Below are 17,360 nucleotides of genomic sequence, written 5' to 3'. Positions count from 1 at the left end.
ACGTATGGAAGTGATTATAGCGAAATTGTTTGTGGCATGTAGAGCTACCACGACAGTGCGTCAGTGTTGTTGGTGTTTAGTATTGTTACCAGGCCTGGTAAGATTGATCCTCTTCAGTCCTTATGTCCAGCCTGCTGGACGTTACATCTCTGTTTTTCCTTAACTGCAAGTACAGTTTCTTCGACACTGCAACCATGTGTCCTGTACGTTGGACAAGTTAGCTAACTCCAGAATTTTTTTCTTTGTGATATTTGGTTTCTGCTATTGGCTGCACTGAGATGATCCGCTCACTGCGTCATGGCGGCATGAGGAAGACGCCTGCAAAAATTTTCTTCCATTTCGTTGACTCGGCGACTGCGAACTCGTGGACTTGTTACGGAAAGGATCAGCAGGCACTAGGTGCTAGCAAGAAATAGTGTTGCAACTATTGAATTTTAAGATTTATGTTGGCGAATCTCTGATTTCAGCTGCGACTGCAGCACGAGAGGACGTTTACTCCGTAAACTCTGAATCTGAACCTCATGAAGTAGCTCTCATGAAATGCGCAGAAATAATCAAGTACCAAAAAGAGATGTTAGGAAAAGTGAGACTAGACATCTGCCTCTCTGCCAAATTATAGCCAAAAATAAATAGATGAGATGCCGAAAGAAGGGCTGCAAAGCTGAAACCAAGCCCATATGCTATGAAAGCCAAGTATATCAGAGTATGATTAATGAGAGAAAATGTTTCTGTCACTCCCACAACTGAAAAGTTATTGCGATGTACTGCCAGAAGTGTAGAAGTATTGATGGCAGAAACTGCTTTTCTTGTATCATACTTTTGTAATATTCTGTAAGTAATGTTTAATAAATATTAAAAGAAACATAAATTTTATCTTGTTAGTAACGCGGCCATATAAATGATTAGTCGCTTTGTGTTCCAGTGTTCAGTCGGCTGGGCACAGAAAAATCTCTATCCGGATGAGCAGTAACAAACAAATACCATTACAATGGTCATTATGACGTGCATATGCCACACCCTAATCAAAAGATAATTGAAATAATGGAAAAAAATTCATGGGTCTGAGGAGGCTATGAGGGACATGGACAGAATCAGATGTTCAGTGATCACTGTGAAGGAAACAGAGATGCAGCGTACTCATATGAGACAGCTTTATCAGCACTTGACAGCGTTTGAAAGATGCCTCACTGCGCTATAATGATGCAATACCCAGATTTGTGCCGCATGCGAATGTGACAATGGAAACATGAGGGCAGGCAGATTCCTGACGACCACATCTGACCACCACCACTAAGAAGACAGACTCGAGTGTGCCCCAAGCAGATGACAACCCTTTCACATTTTTGCATTCCATCTGCAAGCAAGTAATGGACTCCCTGCATCATTCTGCATCATCCCATATCATTGATCGAAGACTAGCAGCAGCTGCTGGCCCACGCGTGAGCTGGTGTCAACAGCACGGCATAAGTGGCTTCGTTTGGAGTGGCGCCATTCCTGGGAAGCATGGATTGCTGACGAATGCCCTCGAATTGTATTCAGTGACGAATCGCGGTTCTGCACTCTCCTTCATGACCACCATTTCCAAAGTCTAAGATAACAATCGCCGCACTCCGTCTCGTTTTTGTTGCCTCTGGCGATAGTAGCGCCCCAAATGGCCAAAAAGCGACACTTCTGAATACGATATCGGATGAGTGCAAATACTAACGTTTATGATGATTTCTAACGTAATTTTTACAATAGAGAATGTATATAGTGCCATAAAAAATGACAATAACTAAAAAATTACACCACATTTGTGTTTATACAGGGTGCTCCATTGATCGTGACCAGGCCAAATATCTCACGAAATAAGCATCAAACGAAAAAACTACAAACAACGAAACTCGTCTAGCTTGAAGGGGGAAACCAGATGGCGCTGTGGTTGGCCCACGAGATGGTGCTGCCATAGGTCAAACGGATATCAACTGCGGTTTTTTTAAATAGGAACCCCCATTTTTATTACATATTCTTGTAGTACGTAAAGAAATATGAATATTTTAGTTGGACCACTTTTTTAGTTTTGTGATAGATGGCGCTGTAATAGTCACAAACGTATGGCTCACAATTTTAGACGATAAGTTGGTAACAGGTAGGTTTTTTAAATTAAAATACAGAATGTAGATACGTTTGAACATTTTATTTCGGTTGTCCCAATGTGATACATGTGAAACGTCCCCTTTTTAACAAATTATACACGACTGTGCTTAACCTGACACACAATATTTTTAGCGCAACGCAATCTGACTTTCAAGAATCCCTACAAAAGAATGGCCCTGACTAACATTAAACTATACCTTCCAGAAATCACTTACCTCACAAAAATCTTCATTACTCGAACCACTGCAATACAGCGAGCGCCACTACTGCCAGCTAAATAAAAGATTCAAACTACTGAAGGCACTAACTACTGATAGGGATAGTTAGCAAATGAAAGATGTTAATAGAGAACAAACAATGTATTTACCTTGATATCATCATATATAAATATAGCAGTTCATGACAAATTTCAAAACTCCGCCATCTCTCTCCCCACATCCACCACTGCTGGCGGCTCACCTCCAACTGCGCAACGCTACGCGCTGTTCGCATCCAGCTGCCGCTGCCCAACACTACAATGGCAGACAACCATGCAAACCAGCTACAGACTGCACACAGCACAGCCAGTGATTTTCAGAGCGCTACGTGGCGTTACCAATATAAGAACCTAAACAGCCTACTTACATAGCCCTCATGCTCCCCACAAAAAATTTTACAAATTGTATGTAAGTAGGCTGTTTAGGTTCTTATACATGTACCTTTGTGAACTTATCATTTCTGAGAACGCCTGCTGTTAGAGCGTGATTACCTGTAAATACCACATTAATGCAATAAATGCTCAAAATGATGTCCGTCAACCTCAATGCATTTGGCAATACGTGTAACGACAGTCCTCTCAACAGCGAGTAGTTCGCCCTCCGTAATGTTCGCACATACATTGACAATGCGCTGACGCATGTTGTCAGGCGTTGTCGGTGGATCACGATGGCAAATATCCTTCAACTTGCCCCACAGAAAGAAATGCGTGGACGTCAGACCCGGTGTGGTGCTTCGACGACCAATCCACCTGTCATTAAATATGCTATTTAATACCGCTTCAACCGCACGCGAGCTATGTGCCCCATCATGTTGGAAGTACATCGCCATTCTGTCATGCAGTGATACATCTTGTAGTAACATCGGTAGAACATTACCTAGGAAATTAGCATACACTGAACCTTTTAGATTGCCATCGATGAAATGGGGGCCAATTATCCTTCCTCCCATAATGCCGCACCACACATTAACACGCCAAGGTCGCTGATGTTCCACTTGTCGCAGCCATCGTGGATTTTACGTTGCCCAATAGTGCATATTATGCTCGTTTACGTTACCGCTGTTGGCGAATGACGCTTCGTCGCTAAGTAGAACGCGTGCAAAAAATCTGTTAGTCCGGTAATTTCTCTTGTGCCCAGTGGCAGAACTGTACATGACGTTCAAAGTCGTCGCCATGCAATTCCTGGTGCGTAGAAATATGGTACGGGTGCAATCGATGTTGATGTAGCATTCTCAACACCGACGTTTTTGAGATTCCCGATTCTCACGCAATTTGTCTGCTACTGATGTGCGGATTAGCCGCGACAGCAGCTAAAACACCTACTTGGGCATCATCATTTGTTGCACGTCGTGGTAGACGTTTCACATGTGGCGGAACACTTCCTGTTTCTTTAAATAACGTAACTATCCGGGGAACGGTCCGGACACTTGGATGAGGTCGTCCAGGATATCGAGCAGCATACATAGCTCACGCACGTTTGGCATTTTGATCACAATAGCCATACATCAACACGATATCAACCTTTTCCGCAATTGGTAAACGGTCCATTTTAACACGGGTAATGTATCACGAAGCAAATACAGTCCGGACTGGCGGAATGTTGCGTGATACCAGGTACTTATACGTTTGTGACTATTACAGCGCCATCTGTCACAAAGCGAAAAAAGTGGTCCAACTAAAACATTCATATTTCTTTACGTACTACACGAATATGTAATAAAAATGGAGGTTCCTATTTAAAAAAACGCATATGATATACGTTTGACCTATAACAGCGCCATCTAGCGGGCCAACCATAGCGCCATCTGGTTTCCCCCTTCAAGCTAGATGAGTTTCGTTCTTTGTAGTTTTTTCGTTTGATGCTTATTTCGTGAGATATTTGGCCCGGTCACTATCAATGGACGACCCTGTAGACGGATTCTAAAGTATTACTTCATGAATGAGTTGTAAGTTATGTCACTGAATCAGTGTGGTTCGGCTGTTTTTACATACATTTAACGGTAATTTATGTCTCTTGGTAAATTCTAACGCATGAGGCGCAAAAATAAAAAAAAATAGAAACTATTCGGTTAGTTAAGTAGAAAATCATTAATAACGCTTCGAGCGCTAGCTGTCACAAGTTTCGCACCAGACACCCTTGTGACTCTATTTGTTGGAGTGTGCCATGGAGGCGACCTAGGTACATGTCCCATTATTCCATGTTTCGGAGAGGCACAGCGGTGAACCATCGGATATGACTTCAGGTCACGTTTGGTAGTGATTGAGTGAACTGTGGCGTCACATTGGTACATCACGGACATCCTGCGTCCTCAAGTGTCACCTCTCATGTGACAGTATCGTGGTGCCTTTTATCAACAGGACAATGCACGTCCATGCATGGCACGTTTCTCTGTAAACTACCTGCATGATGTGGCTTCGTAAAATTTCCCAGTGTAGTAACTGACGATTAGCTTTGCAAGTGAAAGGATAATTAGAGCAAGAGCGAATTCGGGAAAGAATAGTTTTACTATACTCCAAGTGTACGCACCTCAGCAAGGGAGCAGTGAGGAAGAAAAAACGAAATTCCTTGAAGAACTGGAAGGCCAAGTACGAGAAATTGTGATAACTGGGGATTTGAACGCTCAGATCGGCACGGATAGAAATGGATATGAGGAGGTGATGGTCCCTTTTGGATACGGAAGATGAAATGTTGAGGGTGAAGAAATTCTAAAACTGTGCATAAGGAATCATCTTTTAGTGAAGAATACTTTCTTCAAGAAACAAGATAGCCATAAGATTACTCGATACGGCTGGGATGGCGAATCTAAGACAGTTATAGATTATATATTAACGGAAAAATTAATTGGAGGAAAAGTAAGGGGCACTAAAGTCATACCAAATGAGCACTTGGATAGCGACTGCAGGTTACTAATAGCTGATTTAAATTATAAAGTGAAAAGTCTGAATGCTGTACAAAGAATGCCAAAGATTAAGGAGTAGAAGTTGAAAGAAGAAGAAAATAAGAAAAGTTTCCAAAATCTAGTAGCACAAAAATTGCCAAAAACTGAAAGGAGTAGTGTAGAAGAAGAGTGGAACCTATTTAAAACTTCTCTAGTTAACTGTGCTGTGCAGATATGTGGCAAAACAAAGGGTAAAGTGAAAGACAAAGAAACCAGTTGGTGGAACAATAGAGTAAAATATGCAATTAAAGAACGTAATATGACAAAGAAAAACATGGAATTTGAAAAAAAGAAATCAGAACCAGGGGCTGATACCACAAGATGAACACAAGGTGACAACACTGGAGGAGGAATACCGACAAAAGAAACTCCAATCAAAGAGGATTTTGAAAGAAGAAAAGGAGAAGAGTTGGGAAATATTCACCCACAAACTAGAGCAGGATAGCAAAGGGAACCAAAAACTGCTATATGGGTTATTGAAAAGTAAAATATCTGATAGAGCAGACATCATTATACATCAAAGCCATTGAAACAGAGGATGGAGATATTATCAGGGACATGGAAGGTATCAGAAGAGATGAAGAATTATTTTGAAATCTTACTGAATGGGGAAAGTGCACAAGAAAGTGACACCGAAGTCATTGAATTAGTGGAAGAGCCGGATCCAATCTCTTGGTTAGAAACTGAGAATTCCCTGAAAGATGAAAAGGGGGAAGGCGGCTGGAGTAGATGAGCTGACGGCGAATATGATTAAAGCCGCAGGAATCCATGGAATACAATGGTTACCTAGCGTGCTGGGGGTGATATGGAAAGAAAACAAAGTGCCAGATGAATGGAAAAAAGGAATTATAATACCATTGTTCAAGAAAAGTAGTAGAAAGAAATGCTCCAACTACCGAGGAATCACACTGTTATCACACTGCCTTAAGATAACGGATATGGTCATAGAAAAAAGATTGCAGAAAATTGTAGAACACGAATTAGAGGAACAACAGCATGGGTTCAGAAGTAATAGGGGAACAATAGATCTCATTTTCTCCCTCCGTCAGATAATGGAGAAATATTGGGAAAAAGGAAAGGACTTGATAGTAGTATTCGTGGAATTGGGAAAAGCGTATGACAGTGTAGCAAGGCATAAAATATGGGAGTGCTTGAGAAAACATAATGTTCCTGATTTACTAATTAAAAAAGTCCAGATGCTGTACGATGGTTGTGAGAAAAGTGTACAAGTAGGAGGTGGAAGATCAAAATGGTTTAAGACAAAGAGAGGTGTTCAGCAAGGCAGTTCGCTGTCCCCTTTACTCTTCATTACACTTATAGACACAATCATGAAATAAATCAAGGAAGAAGAAAATGAAGATGTCAACGCTTTTGTTTTTGCTAATGACATCGCGATTTGGAGAGAGACGGAAATGGAGGTTCAGAGGAGACTAGATTACTGGAACACAAAATTTTAAAAAAATCAAGTTAACTATGAGTAGGAACAAAACAGTGGCAATGAAGATGAGCAGGACGCCCACACCTTGTCACAGCATACTGGAGGGGGAGAAGGTTGAATGTGTGAAAAGCTTCAATTACCTGGGTAGCAACATATCACGTGATGGACGTTCCAAACTAGAAGTCTTAAACAGAATAACAAAAGGATCTAGCTTCTTCCACAAAGTACGAAATCTCATCTGGGAGAAGGAGGTCCCTCAAAGAGCCAAACAGACCATGTATAAATCTTATCTCCTGCCAGTCATGATGTATAGTCTAGAGGCCTGTGTCATTAATAAGAGAAAAGGGAGTCAAATACAAGCATATGAAATGAAGTTCCTTAGGTTAGCTCTACAAAAAACTAGGAGAGAGAGTCAGCAATGATTATGTAAGGAGGACCTGCAGGTGTCGTTAACTACAGAGTGCTTTGAGACTGAAGTGGTTCGGTCATGTGAAGCGAATGCACCCACCTCGAACTGCACGCCAGTATTTGGAGATGGAGGTACCAGGAAGAAGACCAGTTGGGCGGCCCAGAAAGAGGTGGACAGACCAGATTAAGGAAGATCTGAAGAGGGGAGGAGAAACATGGGATGTAGTGGAGAGGGAAAAACTATACCAGAACAGAAACCAACGGAGGCATATCGTTCACAAAGTCCCTACCCGGCTCGCTGGAAGGAAATCCTGATGATGATGATGAGTAATTGACGATAATCATATCAGGTCTCCAGCCGGAACGTAACGTCATCTTCACACACTATTTCGGCTGTCCACCTGGCCGCCATCTTCAGGTGAGCATGCCGTTGGGGGAACTTGCCGTAACTGAAATCAAACACACCGTGGCGACTTCTTCATACAACGCCTGTAGGTCCGCCGCACGCGCGCGAATATAACTGCCCTCTAGAGCATAGGACAAACTCGCGGAAACGATACAGCGATACCAAATACTATTGATAGCTTTTGATGACCGAAACAAATACCGTTGATTTTTAATGTCCATGGGAAATCCCTCTCTCTCATAGTCGTCAAATTATTTATGGAAAATTTTGAGGACACTCCACTGGAGATGGCGTCCTTAAAAACAACTTGTCTTTAAAGATACGTCGACGATACGTTTATGGTGTGGTCACATGGGAAGGATGCTCTGGAACGCTTCCTAGACCATTTTAATTGTCTACATCCCAATATTAAGTTGTCGATGGAAGTTGAAAAGGATGGAAAACTTTCGTTTTTAGATGTTTTGGTCTACAGTAGGGATGATTGGACGTTAGGACACAGTGTTTATCGTAATCCCACGCGTAAGGATCGATATCTACAAGCACCAATTTCTCATCCATCGTAGCAACGTAATGGTGTCCTACGTACACTGGTAAAAAGAGCTTGTGCCATCTCAGGTGCAGATAATTTGATACAACAACTGGATCTCCTCAAAGCAACGTTCGAGCAGAGTGGCTATACTGACAATCAGATACGTCGTGCAGCCGGCCGGAGTGGCCGAGCGGCTCTAGGCGCTTCAGTCTGGAACCGCGCGACCGCTAAGGTCGCAGGCTCGAATCCTGCCTCGGGCATGGATGTGTCTGATGTCCTTAGGTTAGGTAGGTTTAAGTAGTTCTAAGTTCTAGGGGACTGATGACCTCAGATGTTAAGTCCCATAGTGCTCAGAGCCATTTGAACCATTTTGAAGATACGTCGTGCCCTACAGATTGGACATTCGCGGGAACGAGCAGAAGCTACAAGTAAATTGGTGGCGTTCCTACCTTTCATGAGAAGCATATCTTCAAAAACAGGAAGAATGTTAGAGAGATTTCATATTAAAAGTGTATTTTTTTCCCGTCCGCTAGCTAAGACTAGAGCGCTGCTGGGCTCAGTGAAAAATGATTTGCATTTGAGGAAGCCCGATGCCTACAAAATTCCCTGTCATTGAGCAAAAGCCTCACTCGTTTATTTCAGTCAGAAAAATCTGCGGTTGCGGAACATCAGCTCACTAAAAGATATAAAATGTTTGTGGTTGCTCCTGCGTCGCGTTATTGGGACTATGTAGTCAAAGAAGCTATTGAAATCCCGCTGTCTGACAACATTATTAACAGAGATGTGGGGTAACGTTTAGATAAGATTTGGAACCCTGTTTTGTTTGAAAATAAAGAAATAACGGTCTTTGTTTGGGTCATCGAAAGCTATCAATAACGTTTGAAACGGATTCATCGTTTCCACCGGTGCGCTGTTACGCTTTACGCTAGAGGGCAGTTACACTGAAGAGGCAAAGAAACTGGTACACCTGCCTAATATCGTGTAAGACCCCCCAAAGCACGCAGAAGTGCCACAACACGGCGTGGCATGGAGTCGACTAATGTCTCAAGGAGTGCTGGAGGGAAATGACACCATGAATCCTGAAGGGCTGTCCATAAATGCGTAGGAGCACGACGGGATGGTGATCTCTTCTGAACAGCGCGTTGCAAGGCATCCCAGATAAGCTCAATAATATTCACGTCTGGCGAGTTTGGTGGCCAGTCAAAGTGTTTAAACTCAGAAGAGTGTTCCTCGAGCCACTCTGTAGCAATTCTGTGCGTGTGGGTTAATTCCCCAGTACAATGGACATGAGTCGTTGCAGGTGATCAGATAGGATACTTACGTACGTGTCACGTCGTATCTAGACGTATCAGGGGTCCCATATCACTTCAACTGCACACGCCCCACACCATTACAGAGCCTCCACCAGCTTAATCAGTCCCCTGCTGACATGCGGGGTCCATGGAGTCATGAGGTTATCGCTGTACCCGTACACGTTCATCCGCTTGATACAGTTTGACATTCGTCCGACCAGGCAACATGTTTCCAGTCATCAACAGTCGGCGAGGCTTAAAGCCTTGTGTCGTGCAGTCATCAAGGGTACACGAGTGGGCCTTTGGCTCCAAAAACCCATATCAATGATATTTCGTTGAATGATTCGCACGCTGACACTTGTTGATGACGCAGCACTAAAATCTGAAGCAATCTGCGTAAGGGTTGCACTTCTGTCTCGTTGAACGTTTCTCTTCAGTCGTCATTGGTCCCGTTCTCGTAGGATCTTTTTTCGGCCGCAGCGATGTCTGAAATTCGATGTTTTATGGGATTCCTGATATTCACGGTACACTCGTTACCTCGGAGATGCTGTGTCCCATCGCTCGTGCGCCGACTGTAACACCACATTCAGACTCGCTTAAATCTTGATGACCTGCCATTGTAGCAGCAGTAACCGATCAAACAACTGCGCTATGCACTTGTTGTCATATGTAGGCGTTGCCAGTCGCATCGCCATATTGTGGTTGTTCACATATGTCTGTATTTGAATACGCACGCCTCTATGCCAGTTTCTTTGGCGCTTCAGTGTGTGTTCGCACACGTTCGGTAGACGTATAGGTGGTGTATGAAGGAACCGCAGTGGCATGTTTGTTTTCAGTTCCGGCGAGTTAGCGTGGCGACTATCTCATCTGGAGATGGCGGCCAGATGGACAGCGGAAATATTGTGTCAAGATGACGTTTTGTTACGGCTGGAGACTCGATATAAATATCATTATCTGTGTGATGCTGAGGTACTCCTATGGCCACCAAGAATTCCAGATCTCCCATGAACAGACCATGTGTGGCACTATTTCCGATGTCAATTGTGTCCCACTGCCTGTATCCCGGATATCACAAACTACTTAAAGCAATGGTGGACCACTCGCCTCAGTAGATGGTACAATGGTTTCGTGACTCCCTTCCCATCCAAATCCGAACACATCCAGGCCGGAGGCGGTGCAACGTCGTACTGATAAGTAGGCACATACTGGCAGATTCTTTGCAAATCTGATTCTAGTTTGTAACCACACCATTAATACAGCATATACTCTCAACCCGCCAAGTTTCATTTCGTTTCCTCCTCCCTTTGTGAATGCTACACTTTTATTGTCAAGCAGTGCACTTGTACCGACGTTGGGAAATTTGCATCCTGAACTTGCTGACAGTATGATTTATTTATTTATTTATAGACGTGTAATCTGATGTTCTAAAACAGGTGGCAAATCTTACAATTTTCGTTTTTTTAAAATTATTTTTACAGTTTTCTTTTCTTTTCTTTTATCCAAAACATCTGCAAAGAGTGGTACTTTTCAAAATAACACTAATTTAAGGTTGAAATAGAAATAAAATTTTGTTGTTTCTTTAGGCGAATATAAAAAGATGGTAGGATAGAGAAGAGATTTGACAATGTGATGCTATATTTCGTCAGATTTGCAGCAAGTGTTCAAAAACATTCTTCTTGTTTTCTACACTCAGTAGCTCGTTACGGGCTTTTGTTAAGGTTTCGAGAACATACCTTCACCGAAGAGTCAAGCAGTATATTGCTCCCTCCTACGTATATCTCGCGAAGAGACCATGAGGATAAAATCAGAGGGATTAGAGCCCACACAGAAGCATACCGACAATCCTTCTTTCAAAAAGATGCCTCTGAGCACTATGGGACTTAACATCTTAGGTCATCAGTCCCCTAGAACTTAGAACTACTTAAACCTAACTAACCTAAGGACATCACACACATCCATGCCCGAGGCAGGATTCGAACCTGCGACAGTAGCAGTAGCGCGGCCCCGGACTGAAGCGCCTAGAGCCGCTCGGCCACCGCGGTCGGTTCGGGTCCGTTCTTTATTATCTACATCTACATCTACATCTACAGCCATACTCCGCAAGCCACCTGACGGTGTGTGTCGGAGGGTACCTTGAGTACCTCTATCGGTTCTCCCTTCTATTCCAGTCTCGTGTTGTTCGTGGAAAGAAGGATTGCCGGCCGCGGTGGCCGTGCGGTTCTAGGCGCTTCAGTCCGGAACCGCGGGACTACTACGGTCGCAGGTTCGAATCCTGCCTCGGCCGTGGATGTGTGTGGTGTCCTTAGGTTAGTTAGGTTTAAGTAGTTCTAAGTTCTAGGGGACTGATGACCTAAGATGTTAAGTCCCATAGTGCTCAGAGCCATTTCTTTTTTGAAAGAAGGATTGTCGGTATGCTTCTGTGTGGGTTCTAATCCCTCTGATTTTGTCCTCATGGTCTCCTCGTGAGATATACGTAGGAGGGAGCAATATACTGCTTGACTCTTCGGAGAAGGTATGTTCTCGAAACTTTAACAAAAGCCCGTACCGAGCTACTGAGCGTCTCTCCTGCAGAGTCTTCCACTGGAGTTTATCTACCATCACCGTAACGCTGTCGCGATTACTAAATGATCCTGTAACGAAGGGCGCTGCTCTCCGCTGGATCTTCTCTATCTCTTCTATCAACCCTATCTGCTACGGATCCCACACTGCTGAGCAGTAGTCAAGCAATGGGCGAACAAGCGTACTGTAACCTACTTCCTTTGTTTTCGGATTGCATTTCCTTAGGATTCTTCCAATGAATCTCAGTCTGGGATCTGCTTTACCAACGGTTAACTTTGTATGATCATTCCATTTTAAATCACTCCTAATGGCCGGCCGAAGTGGCCGTGCGGTTAAAGGCGCTGCAGTCTGGAACCGCAAGACCGCTACGGTCGCAGGTTCGAATCCTGCCTCGGGCATGGATGTTTGTGATGTCCTTAGGTTAGTTAGGTTTAACTAGTTCTAAGTTCTAGGGGACTAATGACCTCAGCAGTTGAGTCCCATAGTGCGCAGAGCCATTTGAACCATTTTTTCACTCCTAATGCGTACTCCCAGATAATTTATGGAATTAACTGCTTCCAGTTGCTGACCTGCTATTTTGTAGCTAAATGATAAGGGATTTATCTTTTTATGCATTCGCAGCACATTACACTTGTCTACATTAAGATTCAATTGCCATTCCCTGCACCATGCGTCAATTCGCTGCAGATCCTCCTGCATTTCAGTACAATTTTCCATTGTTACAACCTCTCGATATACCACAGCATCATCCGCAAAAAGCCTCAGTGAACTTCCGATGTCATCCACAAGGTCATTTACGTATATTGTGAATAGCAACGCTCCTACGACACTCCCCTGCGGCACACCTGAAATCACTCTTACTTCGGAAGACTTCTCTCCATTGAGAATGACATGCTGCGTTCTGTTATTGTGTATTCAGTAAATTACTATAACGAGGGACGGCTGCAACGTTCTGCAAATACCGTGGCTGTTAATAATTGAAGCTTGACATAAATCAAAATCCAAAGAACTTCTCGTGATATGTAAGATATACCATCACCAAGACACAACAATACCTTCGCTGTATGGTACAAATAGTAACTTTAATGACGACAGCGTCACTTTAACGGGTTACTAAATAATGTTCCCCATAGGTCTTTCACATGAATATGTGCATAAATATGTCAGAACTCTAAGTACAGCTGTTACCAGGGATAACATGAAAGTAGGTACCCTCGATGTAGCAAAGCGACTTAAGTCACTTAGAAAAATAAGTGCTCCAGTCTGGATTATATAGCAGTTACATTTCTTTCAGAGTTTACTGATGAAATTTATCCATTTTTAGCACTCACATATAACCGTTTGTTCAACGAAAGATCTGTACAAAGAAGACTGGGAACTTCCAAAGTCCACACAATACACAAGAAAGGAAATGGAAGTTATCCAGTGAATTGTGGACCCACGCTTTTATATTTTCGAAATTGATTTAGGCAAGTATCTGCGTGTTCCACAATGTGGCAATTGACCGTCAACATTAAAAAAGAGTGAGGTCCTCCAGATGAGTACTAAAAAATGTGATAAATTTCGCCAAATTGGGGAGAGAGTGTGTAAGGTGGTAGTTTAGTTTTTACCGCCTAACATGTTAATTTCCTCATTAGATCGATTCCGCTAGTTAAGCCAATTCGTTTGATACGACACAAGCGATGGTTCAAAATGGCTCTGAGCTCTATGGGACTCAACTGCTGAGGTCATTAGTCCCCTAGAACTTAGAACTAGTTAAACCTAACTAACCTAAGGACAGCACAAACATCCATGCCCGAGGCAGGATTCGAACCTGCGACCGTAGCGGTCCTGCGGTTCCAGACTGCAGCGCCTTTAACCGCACGGCCACTTCGGCCGGCCACACAAGCGATGCTTCGAACGCAATTAGTGAATTTGCGTAGTACAAAGTGTAATAAGAACGTACGTGGCATGCACGCACACGGTACTTAATTTAATGCCTCATTAGCATGTAGATAAATACGTAATATTTTGGCAGTAAACTGAAAGAGGTTTGCCAGTTGACAACGCAGAAGTAGGACAGGGAAAGACACTTAGCGAGTCACAACGGAGCGGCTGTCGCAGCATTGAGTCCAGTTAGTGGACAATGGGCGTGACCTTTGGATTTGCGTGAGAGGCAAGCACAAAACGTTTCGTCGTTGGCCTTCCGTAAACAGAAAAATCACATGGATACTACCGTCTAGCCTTTAACGCAACGAGAGAATCTCGAACTCTGGTTGATCAGGAAGAAAAAAGCATACGCAGAAGTTTCTTTCGACCATTCTTATCAGTCGAGTAAGCGTCAATGGACAGTAACAAGCACAACCATTGGCTCATACCAGTCGTGGAAAGAAGCGAAGCTGTGGTGCAAATGGAGGAAGTTAGCGACAATAGAGTCAATTATGTATGGGTAACTGAGGCCACTCTCTCTCTCCCTCTCTCTCTCTCTCTCTCTCTCTCTCTCTGTAGGTGTTGTGTGTTGCACTGAGCGCTTAATTCGCTGTGGTAACACTCTGAGATATATTTTTCTTTGAACACTTTGTTGATTCATTAAGCTTTGTGTCAGCCGAGTTTGTGCTGGATTTCTCCTACATGTCTGTAACGGAGGGCGTGAGTGTTTCAGACTGGTAAATTCAGTCAGAGGCCTGAAGAGATTTGTCAGGTGAACAGATACGAGAGGAGGCTCATGCAATAGTCGACCACTACCGAGGTTATCGCTGCATTCTGCGAAAGGTAAGTAACACATTGCTCAGGCGTTAAATGTTGAAGTCACCAGCTTCCTTTAACTTCAGGTCTGCATTAGACTGGAGTAATTATTCGCATTCCCTCACATCAGTTTCAGCCATGTAATTCACATGTGATCTTGAGGCTTAAATTTGGAAAAGTGATCTGGCAGATAGGAATTACTGCCCAGCTACAGTAGTTCAGTTTACATGCTAACGGTATACAGTTTTGGTTTTTATATCAATATCAGTTAAAACACTTTTCGTAGATTTTCGGTATTAAATTGTTGATGACTGTAATTAGTATTTTGTTTGTGTTTATTTATCTACAGAATCTTCCTAGTTCATGCAGGATTTATCTAGGATTACCATTTACACATTCTGAAACCAAATATGTGTTGGTAATTTATGTAATAAATTCTTTTGTACAGGGAATAGACTGTTGTTGGTCCTAAAATAAAGTCTCCCCCCTTACTAACTGAAATAATTTAGGTATACTGACATCAGCTATTCTTATGATGTCTAACAAATGATGTTACTAAGATCTCCACACCTGGCAAGGCTTGAGTTCACAAGCCTTTCATTTTCAGAACATCCTTGCATGCTATGTGACTGGGTAGATCCCACCAGCACTGGCTTATTAGATAATGGCGACCCTGCCAGGATGTGTCAACGGGTGTTATTCTCATCGTTAGTAGGTCAGGGGCAATGTCCTGTTGGGAGTCTGAATTTCAAAACTTTTGCCTGCATATTTAAGTATAATAAAATCAGTAGTATTGTATGCTAGGATTCTCATTTGATTAATATTGTGTGAGTTAGCAACACTCAGAAATTTAAAGTAAATTTATGACTTAACTGCTGACATAGTTTAAGTTTTTGGATCTATAGCAACATTCAGAAATTTAAAGTAAATTTATAACTTAGCTGCTGACATAGTTTAAGTTTTTGGATATATATATGTATATATACCCAAAAACTTAAACTGTGTCAGCAGTTAAGTCATAAATTTACTTTAAATTTCTGAGTGTCACAATAAATATATATATATATATATTTGTGTTTGAAAAGTCCGTGCAAAGTCCGAGAGATGGCACCACTGGCGCGTATCGAGGTAATGTTTAGTCAGTAGCATCTTTGCAAAGAACGGACACCGAGTTTCAGCCATATTGGTCCATTTCTCTGTGTTTGGCATTCGTGTGAATCAAGGAAGTCGAGTGATCGTCAAAAAATGGACGAAGAAGAATTCCGTGTGGTACTTAAACATTACTTTAAGAAAGGCAAAACACCTCACAAGTCTAGAGAGAAGCTTGATAAACATTACGGTGACTCTACATCCTCGATTAGAACAGTTTACAAGTGGTTTAAAAATTTTCGGAGTGACCATATGGGCAGAAATGATGCTGAACGTTCTGGCCGCCCTGTGGAGGTTACGACTCCAGAAATCATTGATAAAATCCATGATATGGTCTTGGATGACAGAAAAGTTAAGGTGCGTGAGATTGCTAGTGCTGTGATAATCTCGAGTAAACGGGTACATAATATTTTGCATAAACATTTGGACATGAGAAAGCTATCCGCAAGATGGGTTCCGCGATTGTTCACGCTTGACCAAAAACGGAATCGTGTGAAGTGCTGCAGCGATGGTTTGCAGCTGTTCAGGAAGAATCCGCAGGACTTTAAGCGTCGTTTCGTCACTGTGGATGAAACATGGATACATTACTATACTCCTGAGACCAAACAACAATCTAAACAATGGGTTACCAAGGGAGAATCTGCACCAAAATAGGCGGAGACCATTCCTTCGGCCGGAAAGGTTATTGCGACTGTCTTTTAGGATTCGCAAGGGATAATCCTTATCGACTACCTGGAAAAGGGTAAAACTATTACAGGTGAATATTATTCATCGTTATTGGACCGTTTGAAAACCGAACTGCAAGAAAAACGCCGGCGATTGGACAGCAAAAAAGTCCTTTACCATCACGACAATGCATCAGCACACACCTCAGCAGTTGTGGTCGCAAAATTAATGGAAATAGGATTCCAACTCGTTTCACATCCCCCCTATTGTCCAGACTTGGCTCCCTCAGACTACTGTTTGTTCCCCAATTTGAAGAAATGGCTGGCAGGACAAAGATTTTATTCAAACGAGGAGGTGATTGCAGCACCCAATAGCTTTTTTGCACACTTGGAAAAATTCCTATTATTCGGAAGGGATCAACAAATTAGAACAGCGTTGGACGAAGTGTATAAATCTAAAAGGAGACTACGTCGAAAAATATAAAGAAGGCTTACCACAAGGACGTAAGTAAGTTTTCATTTTTGCACAGACTTTTCAAACGCCCCTCGTATGTATATAAAGTTCAAAATTAGACTCAATGTTTAGAGTAGAGTAATTGTGAAATTTATTTGTGTTGTGCTGGTGCACAGGTGACTGCCTCGTCATTGTTGAGCTGCATTGGATTCTGTTCCAACAGTATTTAAAAGTACTTCATTGCTTCGTGAGGTAATAGAATTCATACAGAACTATGTATGTTGTTTTGGAATAAAGCTAAGTCATATGATGGAATGTTAAGGCAGAGTCAAGCTCATAAACGGCGTAAAGCTCAGAGATCTTTAGAAAGATTTGAAATTGCGGACAAGCGTAGATCAGAGCAAA

At 42.6% G+C, this 17,360-nt stretch overlaps 1 protein-coding gene across 1 annotated transcript in view; it reads right to left on the bottom strand.

Annotated features, from left to right (window-relative positions):
- The window catches only part of LOC124550656 (odorant receptor Or2-like), an 83,242-nt gene that overhangs the window by 14,286 nt on the left and 51,596 nt on the right, over positions 1 to 17,360 (bottom strand). The window lies entirely within an intron of this gene.

This window comes from Schistocerca americana, chromosome 9 (genome assembly GCF_021461395.2).
Source record: "Schistocerca americana isolate TAMUIC-IGC-003095 chromosome 9, iqSchAmer2.1, whole genome shotgun sequence".
NCBI classification, from domain to species: Eukaryota; Metazoa; Arthropoda; class Insecta; order Orthoptera; family Acrididae; genus Schistocerca; species Schistocerca americana.
Note: the sequence above shows the minus strand (reverse complement) of the source record. Positions and strands in the feature narration are given on the sequence as shown.